We start from the raw sequence: 15,154 nt of genomic DNA on the forward strand, positions 1-15,154 counted from the left end.
GCTTGTTATCGTAAGCATAAGTCCCAGTCTCAAAGAATCAGAACAAGTGTCAATCCAGGAAAGCAACAAAGTAATGCAGAGATAACTTACTGAATGCTGATGCTACGAGCTGCAGAAAGTAAATGCAGTGAGGAGGAGGGGTTTTCCTGCAGACTCTGCAACTTCTGCTATTCCAAGAGACTGAGTGACATCATCAGCCGTTGTAAGCTGTAAGTTTCAATCTGCTGACACTATAGAGAAAATATATCACACAATATGTATGTTAGTTCTAGGTTGTGGTAGGAGGTAAGGTAAGGTAAGTAAGTCCTTTTCCAGCAGTTGAATGAACAGCTGATGTAGCGATTGTGATCTGCAAGAGAAGCCGGTTCAGATTCCTGAGAGGAAACAGGGCAGAGGAACTGGTAGCAACTGCTCCGGTTTAGGGTAGAATGAAGGAATGGAATCCTTTTAGTTCAAATGTTATCACAGAGTTGTAATCCACGATATAGGCTCAAGGAGGTGTTGCTGCTAAAGCGCATAGCTGACAAAACACTAGCACTGAGCTTAGAGGGGAGGCTACCTATAAAGGTAGAATGGGCCGGACCAATGGAGCTCATAGATGATTTAAAGGAGAAGTACAAGTTTAAATAGGAACCCTGACATGACCCCCCTCCCTAACAAGCTGATCCTCAGCTTGGCCTAGGACGGTCGGGGTTCCTCCGATGGAACAGGGTAACAAGTTGAGGGGCGTCCAGGTTGGAGGCAGGTTCCCAGGAATCCTCCTCTGAAAAACCCTTCCAATGGACGAGATATTGCAATTCAGAACCGTGGTACCTGGAATCAAGAAGTGTCTGGACTTCATAGACATCAGAGTCAGAGGAAATAGAAGCAGCAGGAAGTACTGAATCTGATACCCTGGTAGGATGATATGGTTTCAGCAGAGAGACATGGAAGGTAAGGTGTACTTTGAGTGAAGGAGGCAAAACCAAGGTGACTGCATTATTATAAACTATCCGGAGTATTGGGAAAGGTCCCAGAAACCGTTGAGTAAACTTGTTACTAGGAAGTTGTAGTTTTAAGTTCTTTGTCGAGAGCCAGACTTTATCACCGATAGTGTAATTAGGAGGTGCTCTTCTTCTCAAGTCATACAAAGTTTCTGAGAAACTTGGGCTTCCTATATATTTTCTCTGAGGACTCTAAAGTTGTCCAACAATAGATTACATAAGTCATCGACCAATGGAGAGTCAGTAGCGGAAGATAGATTAAATTGAACGTGGGATAATAACTGTAATTGGCGAAGAACGGAGTCATCTTGGTGGAAGAGTTTGTTAAATTGTTATAGGCATACTCAGCCATGGGGAGATAATTAAGCCAGTTATGTTGTTGGTAGGAGCAGTAACACCTAAGGTTCTGATGATTACCGCTCAGATCTTCGTTCACGTAACCTCCTGTCGATTTGAGTTGCAACTCTCATCAATGCCTCCAGGGACTTTGGAAGGTTGATGCGAGCTAGCTCATCCTTCAAGTGTTCCGCGAGGCCCAAGCGGAACTGATTGCGCAGTGCTATAGGGTTGCAAATAGAATCGGTTGCATACATTTTAAATTCACATATGTACTCCTCAACTGGCCTCTTACCTTGTCTCAGATTCCTCATGCTGGCTTCAGCAGTTAGCTGTAAGTCCTTGTCAAGATATAATTCATCAAGTGCAGAAAAAAAATCCACAAGGGAGGCCAGTATGGGGTTGTCATGTTCGCATAGATTATCTGCCCAGACCCTCGGTTCTCCTTGGAGGAAAGAAATTGCCGTTAACACTTTTACCCTCTCAGTGGGATAGGTTCTGGGTCTCAAATTAAAGAGTAAATGACAGGCGTTTTTATACTGCCTAAAGGTCTTTCTATTCCCTGCAAAGGTCTCCAGCAAAGAAACCTGTGGTTCAGGTGCAGTCTCCTGAGTAGGTTTTAAAGCTATTGAATCTTTAATAATGCCTTTTAGGGTTTGATTCTCTATTTGTAAGTCTCTAACTGCTTGTCCAAGTTGATCTACCTTTTGGGAAAGATTATAGACCACCTGAGGCTGATCTGCTGGCTCCATTAAGTAGGCTTAGTTTTATGTCAGGATATGCAGTGGTAGTGGAAGAATTTATGGAACACAACTGCAGATCTACTTTAAATTTTGAATGTATCACACCTCACTTTTGAAAACACTATGGGACTGGAGTAGTGTTTCATATAAGAGGAGGAATGAGTTTTATCAGAAACACCAGGAGTGTCTAGGTAAGGCGTGGGTTAACAGCCAGAATTGCCAGGATAGTTATACTTGACTAGGTAGGATTGTTGAGAGGAAGCATAGACTATTTACAAGAGTCCTGCACTTGTTATCGTAAGCAAAAGTCCCAGTCTCAAAGAATCACAACAAGTATCAATCCAGGAAAGCAACACAGTAATGCAGAGATAACTTACCGAATGCTGATGCTACGAGCTGCAGAAAGTAAATGCAGTGAGGAGGAATAGTTTTCCTGCAGACTCGGCAACTTCCGCTATTCCTAGAGACTGAGTGACGTCATCGGCTGTTGTAAGCTGAAAGTAATCTGCTGACACTATAGAGAAAATATATCACACAATATGTATGTTAGTTATCGGTTGTGGATACCTGATTGGTACGAGGAGGTAAGGTAAGTAAGTCCTTTTCCGGCAGTTGAATGAAGAGCTGATGTAGCGATTGTGATCCGCAAGGGAAGCTGGTTCAGATTCCTGAGAGGAAACAGGGCAGAGTAACTGGTAGCAACTGCTCTGGTTTAGGGTAGAATGAAGGAATGGAATCCTTTTAGTTCAAATGTTATCACAGAGTTGTAATCCACGATATAGGCTCAAGGAGGTGTTGCTGCTAAAGCGCACAGCTAACAAAACACTAAGCACTGAGTTTAGAGGGGAGGCTACCTATAAAGGTAGAATGGGCAGGACCAATGGAGCTCGTAGATGATTTAAAGGAGAAGTACAAGTTTAAATAGGAACCCTGACAAGCTATAACTAACTATTCTTTTTTTTGCTTTTAACCTTGCTGTGTTTTCTGTGTGTAGTATTGATAATTTTGTTTTGTAATTTTCTCTATGGACTTTGCACCTAAGCTAGCCAGGGGTTAACTGACTGGGTTGCTGGAAGCTGTACAGCTGTCTGTTAGTATACAGGGCTTTGGGTTTTACAGTGATATAGGATGTGTATTTAGTCCAGTTTCAGAGTGCAGTCCATATATAAATATATATATATATATATATATATATATATATATATATATATATATATATATATATATATATATATATAATTTTTTGTTTTGGATATTCTTATCTTTATATATTCTTTATATTATAAATTATTTTATAATTTCAGATCTATGTTGTGTTAAACATGTTTGCTAAATAAATGATTGTAGGTTATGTAAACTTCTCCACAAGAATGTAAAATATGCATTTTGCACATTGTGTCACTCAATTTAGATCTTAATGCGATCGGGTTAACGCGCAGGAAAACATATTTTTATGGCACGTTATTGAAATATTACATATAAAATATTTAAAAAATTTATAAAATGTATTAAGAAATATTAAAAATACTGTAAAATCTTCAAAATAATCTATAGAACATATATAGTATGTTTAATAATTGTCATGTGCCCTAACCCAACCGCTTTAACGTCTAAGTTGAAAAACATGGTGTGCAAAACGCATATTTTACATTCCTACGTTCTTCACATAAAAAAATATTTTTTTTATTATGAAATATATATTTCTATATACAGTATATATATATATATATATATATCTCATACTGCTAATGTAAAATACATATCTATAAATAAATATCTAAAAGAATAGAAATGCAGGTGTAGGTATATACTCATACTGTATATAGAAATAGGTATTAAAGAATAAAATTAGCATTATCCTCTAAGTGAAGAGCATTGGAAATATGTACAGTAAAAATACAGTAAAACACATTTAAACACATCAATACATGTTTATACATATATAGAAATATGTGGAAGTATATTGGGCCCTTTGCAGTCTAGTAGCTGAAAATATTAAATATATTTATGCAATATTCATATTTTATAAAGTGTTTAACTATGTATGTAGTGTAAATATTTCACATTCCAATGTTCTTCACATAGGTGAACATGTTCTAAGTATTTATAAATAGATATTCCTATATATATATATATATATATATATATATATATATATATATATATATATATATATATATATATATATATATATATATATATATATATATATATATATCTGTATATATACCTATATATAACCATCTGTATAAATAGGTATAGATATATATTGTAATAAAATACCATCAGATATATGTAAAAATATGTACAGTGTACAGGAAACAGGGGCATCAGGGGCCATTTGGCCCTTGATAAATTGGCCCCTAAGGGTTAGAGTAGAGCACTAATTATCAGTCGCACACTGACTGCACTTGACTTTGACTTTTTGTGCGTGTCAGATTCCACACATATTAAAGATGAAAGTAACATTTTTTACTGTGCGCTAACATGTTCTATTTATTCATATATACTGTATCTATATAAATAAATAGAACATATTTTGCTATGTGAAGAACATTGGAATGTGAAATATTTACATTTTCATGTCGGGTTAGCGCATTTGACATGAATACATTAACATGGTCGCGATATTGTAACTTGGGCAATCTGCGCGCATTGGGTTAGCGCACAAGTAAAAAAATTTACTTTCATCTTGTAATATGTGTGGAATCCGACGCACATAAAGCCAAAGTCAAGCGCAATTAGTGTGCGACTGATAATTAGTGCTCGACTCTAACCCTTAGAGGCCGATTTATCATGGGCCAAATGGCCCTTGATGCCCTCGTTTCCGTGAGAGCCTTCAGGCTTACCGGAAACAGCAGTTAAAAAGCTGCAGTCTTTAGACCACTTCTCCTTAACTCGTCCACCTGCTCTGAGGCTGCGGACATCAATCCGCCCAATCCTATATGATCGGGTTGATTGACACCCCCTGCTAGTGGCTGATTGGCCGCAAATCTGCATGAAGCGGCATTGCACAAGTAGTTCACCAGAACTGCTTGTGCAATGTTAAATGCCGACAGTGTATGTTGTTGGCATTCAGTGATGTCTGTTGGACATGATCCACTGAGCGGATCATGCCGGACAGACAGATGATAAGTCGGCCCCTTAGAGTTTAAAAAACACAATTCACCAAACATGTTCATATACAAATGTCATTTATAGGTCTCCATTTATGAAGTTGTGTAAGCAGCTTGGAGGCCACTTTGGAGCAGGCTTACAAGTCTGCAACTGAAAGTTAAGAAGCACGAGTTACTGCATTAAAAAGCAACATCCGGTGGGAGGAGCATGAGGACACACACGCACGCTCAGAGCTTTGTTCACAGAGCGGTGTCACTACACTTTCCCAGCTCTTAGCTCTTGTTGGTGGGGATTCAATACTCTGATCTGGGAAATTTTTGCAAAGGAGCCGTTCGGAAGTCCCTTTAAGCCTCTGTGGTCGGTGGCTCTGACCGCAACCATCAATCACTGGAATCGCAAGTTGGGGCAAGGAACACACGTGGGAGCTAAGTGGTGAGTAATATCCTGCGGTGGCAATAGACCGACATGGCTCTGAGGCAGAGCAAAAGCAAATTCAAGTGCAACTAGAAAATCTGCTTTCTGTCTGTACCCGCTGGCTGTTGGAATGAGGGGGAGGTGTCTCGATCACTCCGGTATCCGAGTAGGTGCTTCAGTGAAACGACAGGTTGCTGCAAGTAGTCACATTGTCGAGGACCCACAAGGGATTGAACCGCAAGTATCACTATGAACTTAGCTCACATTGTGTAAGCAATTTGAACATCCCTTCTCATGAAATGCCCCTGACTGATTATGTTTATACTACAATGTGCTAAAACTGTGACCTTTATATAATTTTAATTACCCTACAGGAAAAAGGTTGGCTGGAGACATAGCAGGCCTGTGCCTGAATATATAAGTCCCCGGACCTCAGCGTATAATTATAAAGTTTGCAATATCCATATGAATGCTGAATAAGTCCTTTAACATCCTTTAATCTGCATTCTATGGCTATGGACAATACACAACAACTTTCAGACTTTACTTGGAAACACATTACTATATTTTTTGCCGTGGTCTGCTAAAACTTAATGGGGCTCTTTTAACTTAAGAGAGTATGCCATTTATACAAGAAGCTGTCAAATGTGACTCTGTAGGCTCATAGGCAGAGACTGTACCACATTGATGTATAATGTATATCAACTAAAGTGGAAGCGATGCATATAACTCTTTAAGCCTACTAGGTTTACCTGGCGGTTATAACTGAATACTTTGAACACTCTGATCTGTGTCTTGAAATTGTTTACCCTACAAGTATATAATAATATCTATTCACAGCTTTCAGAGGACACCTATTTAAAGTGGCTCACTTATTGTATAAGTCTGTTTTGACTAAAAGCTTCCCAAAACCGTTTGATATTGAGGCTTTAATATCAATGTTGGTTCTGATGTATTGAGAATCCTTCAGCTCCACACACAAATATAATCTCTTAACCTTCAGTAATTTCCGATCCGTGGGTAACATTTTCACTCTGCAGTATGGGGTGTTAACATATGTTTGCCTTTATTATTCAGCTGGATGGTTTAAAACATACCCAGATATTCACTGAAATTGCTATAAGCCAGGCTTAGTTAAAGTGTTGTTCTATACAAGTCATTTGGGATACTATATGGCCATCAAAGCCCTATGAAAAGGTGACACACACTACAGTCCATTTCAGAGTGGTGAAACAATAAAAAACAAAAAAAATATTTTTAGACCAAAGTATCTTTTAAATAAGCCCTGTTAATAAACCTTACAGGTATTATATATCATTGGTCTAGATGCAGCGAGTTTGACGTATTAATAAATACAACGAAAAGCATTCCAGCTTTCCCCTCTAATTTTGAGGGTAATATAAAGACATAGGCCGGTCATCCTCCTTTAGCAATTTACCTCTAGCATATACTGTAAAGTTCTGACAATTATATATCTCTGATAAGAAGCAGGTTGTATCTGAAAACGATATTGTCTCTTCTCTTCCCCAGCCCTGTGCCCTATAGATAAGTGCCAGTGTATAATAAGCATTTGGGGAATTGTTGTGTTGACTGAGCTCCTAATAATAACTCTAATTTAGAGTCTATATACTAACTTTTTTTTTTTTTAAATAATTTTTATTGAGGTAATAAGTAATAACAATAGAATAAACAATATGTCCAGACACGGATCAGGAATAATAAAAACACTTATACATTTCTCATACAAGAAATAAATGTAGGCTAAAATATTGGTGTACTAATGAAGCAGATATTCTCACGATATCCGACCAATAGTGGTGCCATATATACATATGAATAGTAGAATAAAAGTTGACATGCGTAATAGCACCACCTCTGCCACCATGAACAAAGAGTGGAAAATAATATATAAGAAACACAGGAGACTGGAACATATATCAATGAAACCTCGCTTTTTATATTGTATAACTAATGAACCCTACCTCGAGATAAGAGGTACTTTATAAACTAAAAATGATAGGAGGTAGGGGATTGGCTTTTGTCTGACCCCACAGAGGCCTGAGTGGGGGGATGCAGCGGGCAAGAGCCGCTAAAAATGGGGGGGGGAAATGAAGGGCGGAGCCAGTTAGGATGCTGGGAAAATAGAGACTACAGGGCCATTAGCCTTACTAGTTAAAGGGGCTCTAATTTACTATCAGAAAAATAGTCATACATATATATTGACCAGCATACCATACAACACTTCTTAGCTAAATATTATGTTGGGGTTCATATGAATGCAACACCTCTCAAGCTGACTCGAGTCACTTTTGTTCCCTAAGAATTAAATGGGAAACTGGAAAGGATCCTCATTAATATAAATGGTTATCTTGTGACCTATACAAACCTATAAGGGCACATACAATTTAAAGTATGGATATAATAAAAGAGTGGAATGTGGTAGCTTTAGTTTGCAAAAATAATTCCCTTAGTGTGTAATATATATACTGTATTAAGGGGTTATCCCCATTCTATTTCTGTAGGGAAGGGGATAAAACTAAGTAGCTTATCAGTTATTGAAATATTTTGCGAGTGACATTATTGAGGGAACAGAGAGTATTAAGTACATAAATTGTAAATAATAATGAACTAGCTAAAACACACTAAAAGCCAGACTATACCCGGCGACTATTGTCTAGCTGCAATTGCTAATTAGGTGAGATTCGAAATATGAGCCAGTGAGGATAGGGACCCCTTAGAAGATCTAGCTATCTAGTAAGTAAAAACCTAGTACGGTGGTAGCCCCTCGGAGTTATCAGAGCAATGTGTGTTGTATTATGTTAAGATTTAAAACCGGGGGTAGCAGGGTTCATTGTAGTTAAGAAATACCTTAAAGTGAGTGGAACTTCACTCTGATCATCCCCTCATTGCTTCTGAGTCATATTATTAGTTAGTATAACTAGCTAGCCTTTAAACTATATAAAGACACATTGTGTGAGGATGAGATGCACCGGTTAATATAAGTATGTATGTATAGGTAGGACTTAAACAATACCCAGACATTATATATAGGTTTAACTTATGCCATGTGAGCGGTTATCTTCCAGACTATAAATATACATACATAACCTCAGTATACTAACAGAACTACTGAACCAACTACATAGGTTGAGGGGTATAACTATTAATGCATAGCTATGGTTGAACCCTACATACTATCTAGTAATAAATAATAACTGGCCTGATAGACTATCAGTGCAGCTGTGGGAAACTGCAGGCTTATAGTGGTTAATATAGGGAGTATCTAGGGAAGAAACCTTGAGAGGCTTTAAGATTGAGCTTATGAATTCTGGTCACCAGAGTGAAAATAGGGTTAAACTTGCTTCCCACGCTGTTACCCTTATACTTATATATTATGAGTGTCTCTAAGAAGAATTCCCAATATGATTAGCGTAGTCACAGGCATGGGTTAAATAACATATCAGATATTTGTGTGTAATATATAAGAAAACCTTAACTCAATAAGAACAATTTTCTGAAATAGTAAACTATAGTTATAAGGAGCTCTGGAGGCAACCGTCCTGAAATGGATTAAACTATCCTCCACAGCGTAACCTGGAAATTTCTTGCTAACCCACACCGCATGTGTCTAGCTTGTGTCTCCGGACTATGAGAGAGTATATTTCTTGATAGGTTAAATTATCAAGTAAAGAGAGGCTAAGCAATACACATTACTGAGTTGAGTATGACCAAGGCTTGTGAGTCAAAAGATAATTGTAGCTGTGACTGAAGTAAATACATGAGCTCGGGTCCAAATATCTCTGAATAGACCAGCTATTAACCACAAATTTTAAGGTGCCAAGTTTACAATACAATAGAAGTAAGCTCGACAGGGGAGCAGAAAATAGTGCTCCAACATACAGCATACGTGTGAGATGTGTGGTTGAGAGAGTTCTATTACACAGACATAGTGTGTAATGGCAGTAGATACAACTTTAAACCATTGAAATAAAACAAAATATACTGGCGTTCAGATATCAGCATAACCTTAAACTGCAGGCAGTGGGTATGACCTCAGATATATCTTCGAGTATATCATAGCAGAAGAGATCAATCCTCAGGAAATAACACGGTATACAAAAGGAACGTCAAACTGAACTATACACTTATATGAGTTAGGATAGATTATACAAAAACAGATTATATTCAAACGTAGATATAACGATACACAAAAATATGAGCAATATGTTATAGACTTACAGTCCAATTTAACCTAGACAAAGTCCCAGATGTTTTAATTATTACTTTGCCTTAGCCTATACCCTGATTCCAGAGCGTGATCCATTCAGCCCAGAGTGTATAGGGAAGCGCAAATATTATCTGATATAAAAATATAGACATTTTCGAGCCATTGCTACAACTACCGGACATTTTTTGGAAGTAGGCAATAACCTGAGCAATGCAAAGCATGTCAATGGTGTGTAGAATGAACCCGTCTGTCCAAATATATGTGAAGGCCTCCTATCAGGGTAACCCAATACAAAATACATTAGTTTCTAGATAAAGCATTTTGTGCAGTATATGAGATCCAGTAGCAAGTCCTAAGTGCCCCAAGAATGTAAAAGACAGTTCCAAGTATAAACACAAACTTAAGTCCCTGGGAGTCGGGAGAGGGGTTTGTGCAGATGTACATGGCGTCTTTCTAACCCACTCCGTTTCTAGTGGCATCCGGGGAGCTGTGAAGGATTTCTAGGTAATCCCCGCTAATGGAGTGAATCGTCTGCCAGGGAGAGCTACATGGGACCCTCCATCTCTGGAACAGAGACCGTTCTGTCACCCAAGTTCCTTCCTGCATAGCGGTAAATACCTTAAGTGTCAGGCGTATATGCTCCGCTAATTGCCTGCAATAGTCTCCCGCCAGAGTCTCGAGAATGTTAGGTGTGGGAGTCGATTTCAGGCTTAAGCAAGGTGGGATAAAGAGCTGTGGATGTTGGCTGGAGATAATCTGAGTAGATCGTACAGCTCCCAGTGTAGTGGTAACGATGTGTGACAGGTCAGCTGTGCTTGGCTGCATCGGGTCGCTACTTGCAGTTCCAGGGAGAGTGCTAGTTGAGCCCTGTCTGGATTGCCGTTCCTGTGATAGTTTAGGAGACTGTTGGATAGGCAGTGAGTCTGCTGTTTGGCTTGCCACGCGGGAGTCATAGCTGGGGAGGTCAGAGACGCCATCTTTGTTGCGCATCTCCGCTATGGTAGACCTCAAGCTGCAAAACTGACTGTCAGCTTTAACAATCAGACCTTCCAATAGAGAAGCAAAGTATGTAGGAAACTCCTCCATCTTAAGGGCAATGTAGGAAAAATATATATAGGCTTCCAAAACGCCAAAAATCAACGTTTTAACAATCAAACTTCAGGAGCTCTGTAATAGTATGTCTTGGTGCTTTAGTAGTTGGCTCCGCCCGTCTATATACTAACTTAAAAGTGCCTAGAAAGTATTTTTACAACTAGGCAATTGCCGTTTTCAGTAAAATCAACCAATTACCTCACATAAATCACCTCATTCTTTGTCACTCCCTATTCCCTCTCTGCATCTTTCTTGGCTATCTCACACACATTTATGTTTAGAAGAACTTTACCTTCCCTTTACCTTTCTCTCTAGCACATCTTTTTCTTTTTTTGTTTGTTCCTCAGTTTTTTTTATGGATAAATATATCACACTAAACTAACTTCTCCAGCTATGCCTGTGAAAAAATATAAAAGAACAAAATTGAACTTGATTCACCTGCAAAGGGGCTCTCAGAATCACAGCAATTATCTACCTCCAACACTGACCCACAAATAACATACAGCCAAATAGCAGAACTGATATTACCATAGTTTGACTCACTCAAGAAAGAGTAGTCTGGTCTTACCCTAGAGATCAGACAATTTTCTAATAGGATAGCCAATGTCGAGACTTGAGTTTCAGGGCTAGTGGATGTATGCACTATTCAAGAAACCCTTAACAAAAAATGATCTGATACTATTGAAGTATTACAAATAAAAATTAATGATCTGGAAGACAGATCGCGTTGTAACAATGTAAGAGTGGTAGGATTACCTGAGGCTAGTGGATACAATAATTTAATACTTTTTGCTGCCACTACACTTCCACTACTACTAGGATTACAGCTACTGGGAAAGCAGTTACTGGTGGAAAGGGTGCACAGGGTAGGGCCTAGTAGGCCAGTATCTGATAAAAACACTCACCCCAGAATGGTCATGATTAAAAACGTAATCTTCCAAGACAAGTTGATGATCATGAGACAGTATAGGAAAAATAATCTAATAGTGGTAAATGATAAACAGATCCTTTTTTTTCAAGATTACTCAGCAGAAACATCTGCTAGAAGAAAAGAAATGGCCCCATATTGCACTGGCTTGATCAAAGCTGGGATGAGGGCTAACCTAAGATACCCAGGTAAAATTGTAACTTATGATAGTGATGGGTCTCTTACATAGGAGATATTTGGCCACCTGTGTGTATCATTAGCACAAATGATATAAATGATGTCACATTTTTTTTATCTGTATTGCTATGTACAATAATGATGGCTGTCGGAATGTTTTCTATTTTTTATAATTATTTTTCTTTTTTTTTTCGCCTTTTCTCCTGGGGTCCTGATGGCACTGGGAAGTATATTTAATTTAGATTTTAAAAAAATGAGTAGGAATTTAAATATAGTTTTGTGGAATGTGGGTGGAATAACTTCCCAGATTAAGCGTAAACATATTTTAAAGAGGCTCAAAACAGTAAACCCAGACATAATTTTGAAACATTTTTACATTTGAAAGAACACGAATTTTCAAAATTAAAAGCCAATTGTTTAATGGAAGTAATAGCCACTCCCAAGTATAAATAGGAAACGGGGAGTAGCAATACTTTTTAACAAAAAACCCCCACATATAAGATAATTAATAAAGAATATGATCCATTAGGGCGTTTTCTAATTGTACAAGTAGAGATTGGACAGACAGTTTTATCCTTGTGCAATGTGTATGGTCCGAATGAATTCGATAGGGAATTCTGGCACAATCTTAAGATCAGAGTTACAAATTATTTAGACCAGAATTGAATCATAGATAGCGATTTCAACATGACAATGTACCCGGAAATTGATAGGTTCCTTCAGAAACATACACCTAGACACCATAAGAAGCAAAATTGTTGAAGGAATTTTGCAAAGTTTTAAAACTAAAGGATATTTAGCACTTGCAGCATCCCGATACAAGAAATTATTTTTGCGAATCTAAATCCTATAAAAACTTTTCTAGGATTAATATGTTCTTACTCAATGACAAATTACTGAAGATAGATATAGAGTCAGAAATATCCAAAATAATTCTATTGGACCATGTATTCATTGGCATAAAGATTAAAATAAATGTGCAGAATGAGATAGGTGTTAATACCTTTCATTTTCCAGGATATATGGCCAACAATATGCGCTTTTGTAAATGGCTTGTAGATAGATGGCAGGACTATTATACCTTAAACCAATCTTGTATCCATAAAATTGAAAATTTCTGGGAAGCAGGCAAAGCTGTATTAAGAGTGGAGATTAAATCTTACATAGTAACATTAAAGAAGAAATTTACAGCTAGAGAAATCCAATTAGCAAATCATTTTAAGAATATGTACAGCAAATATATAAGTAATCCATCTAATCGTTCCTGGAGTAAGTACCTAGAGGTTAAATCATAACGAGAATAGTTTTTAGACAAGAAATGGGCTTTTGAAGATAGAGCTTTTTTCAGGGATTTCAGGGGATAGCGGTTAAACATCAGGTAAAAATTATGAAATTTAGAAGAAACAAGAACATCATTGTTTCAATTTAAAAAATGACACCATATATACAAAGCCTTCTGAAATTAGGGAGGCTTTTTTTTTACTATTATCAAAATATATACTCTATTAATATAAAGGAAAAAGACAGTTTCTGGCAAAATCTAAATATCCCTAATCTCTCTTGGGAAAATCTGGCACAAATCAATCAGGAAATAAAGGCAGAAGAAATAATCTCAGCCATAGATAGAATGAAATCTGGTAAAGCTCCTGGTCCTGACGGACTATAGGTTGAATTTTATAATTAAACTATTCAATCTCTATTTCACCCAAAATAAGATGCAATCACCATACTTCATTGACTCAATAATCTCCCCTATTCACAAAAAAGGTAAAGAACCTGACAACATGGGATCATATAGGCCCACCTCCCTGCTGAACCTAGATTATAAAATACTTATGGCCATTGTAGCAGAATGATTGAAAAAAGGTCATCGGGGGGATAATTCACACTGATCAGATTGGTTTCATGCCAGGTAGAAACCCTGCGAAGAATATGTGCAGGGTATTAATAGCATTAGATCACTATTATAACTTGACAGGGAAACATTGTAAAAGCGATTTAGCATTAGTTACGATAGACACTCAAAAAGCATTTGATTCCATCATCTGGGACCATATGTTTACAGCCCTAGAGAAATTTGGTTTCTCTAGGGCTGTAATAATAATACACTCAGATCACAACTTTTAGTCAATTGCCAACTCTCACAATACATTACATTACAGCAAGGTACTCATCAGGGCTGCCCCCTTTCACCACTGCTATTTAACATCTCACTTGAACCTTTGGCAATTTATCTCAGGAATGAATTACATGGCATTAAATTGGGTAGACAAAATGTACCAATCTCACTATATGCAGATGATATCATCTTATTTTTAAAAGATACAAGTGTAAGCATCCCAAAATGCCTGAATATAATCAGTCATTATAGTAAAATTTCTGGGTACAAGATAAATGCAAAAAAGTCAGAAGTCTTATGGATTAATAAAACCTCAAAAGCTTTAATAAACACCCATTCCATGAGGTGAATTACATTAATTATCTAGGTATAAAACTAGGTAGAGACCCATGGGAATGGTACGCCCTTAAACTATGTTGAATTATTTACAAACTTGCACTCCGAACTGAACAGATGGAATATTTTCTCTTTATCTCTTTCAGCAAAAATCATGCTGATTAAAATAATATTCTTCCTCTGCTTACTGTTTTTATTACAAAATTTACTTTTATTTATATTGAAACAAGATATCAATAGATTTAATAGGGCATGTGCGTTTTTTCTTTGGGAGAAAAATAAGTCTCGGTTAGCAGTTGAAAAGTTATCCATACCTAAAAAATTTGGCGGGTTTTTACCACCCAACCTTAAATACTATAATTGGATAACATTAGCCAAATACGGAATAGATTGGATAACAGAATCGGAGTATATCACTTACTATGAAATATAATCATATCTAACAGCACCATTTAGTTTAAAAGCTGGTCTACACCACACATTTTGCAAACTACCATATAATATCAGAGGGTTATTGACACTTTAAAACATTATATTAGCCTGGCAAAAGTATTGTAGGATAATGGGTAGACTTCCATAAATCTCATTTTCTCCCATTGTGGGAACCCCAGATTTTACTCCCGGAATACACAATGTAGTATTTAGAGAATGACAAAATAGAGGAATAATTTATTTCTCACA

This window comes from Bombina bombina, chromosome 2 (genome assembly GCF_027579735.1).
Source record: "Bombina bombina isolate aBomBom1 chromosome 2, aBomBom1.pri, whole genome shotgun sequence".
NCBI lineage: Eukaryota > Metazoa > Chordata > Amphibia > Anura > Bombinatoridae > Bombina > Bombina bombina.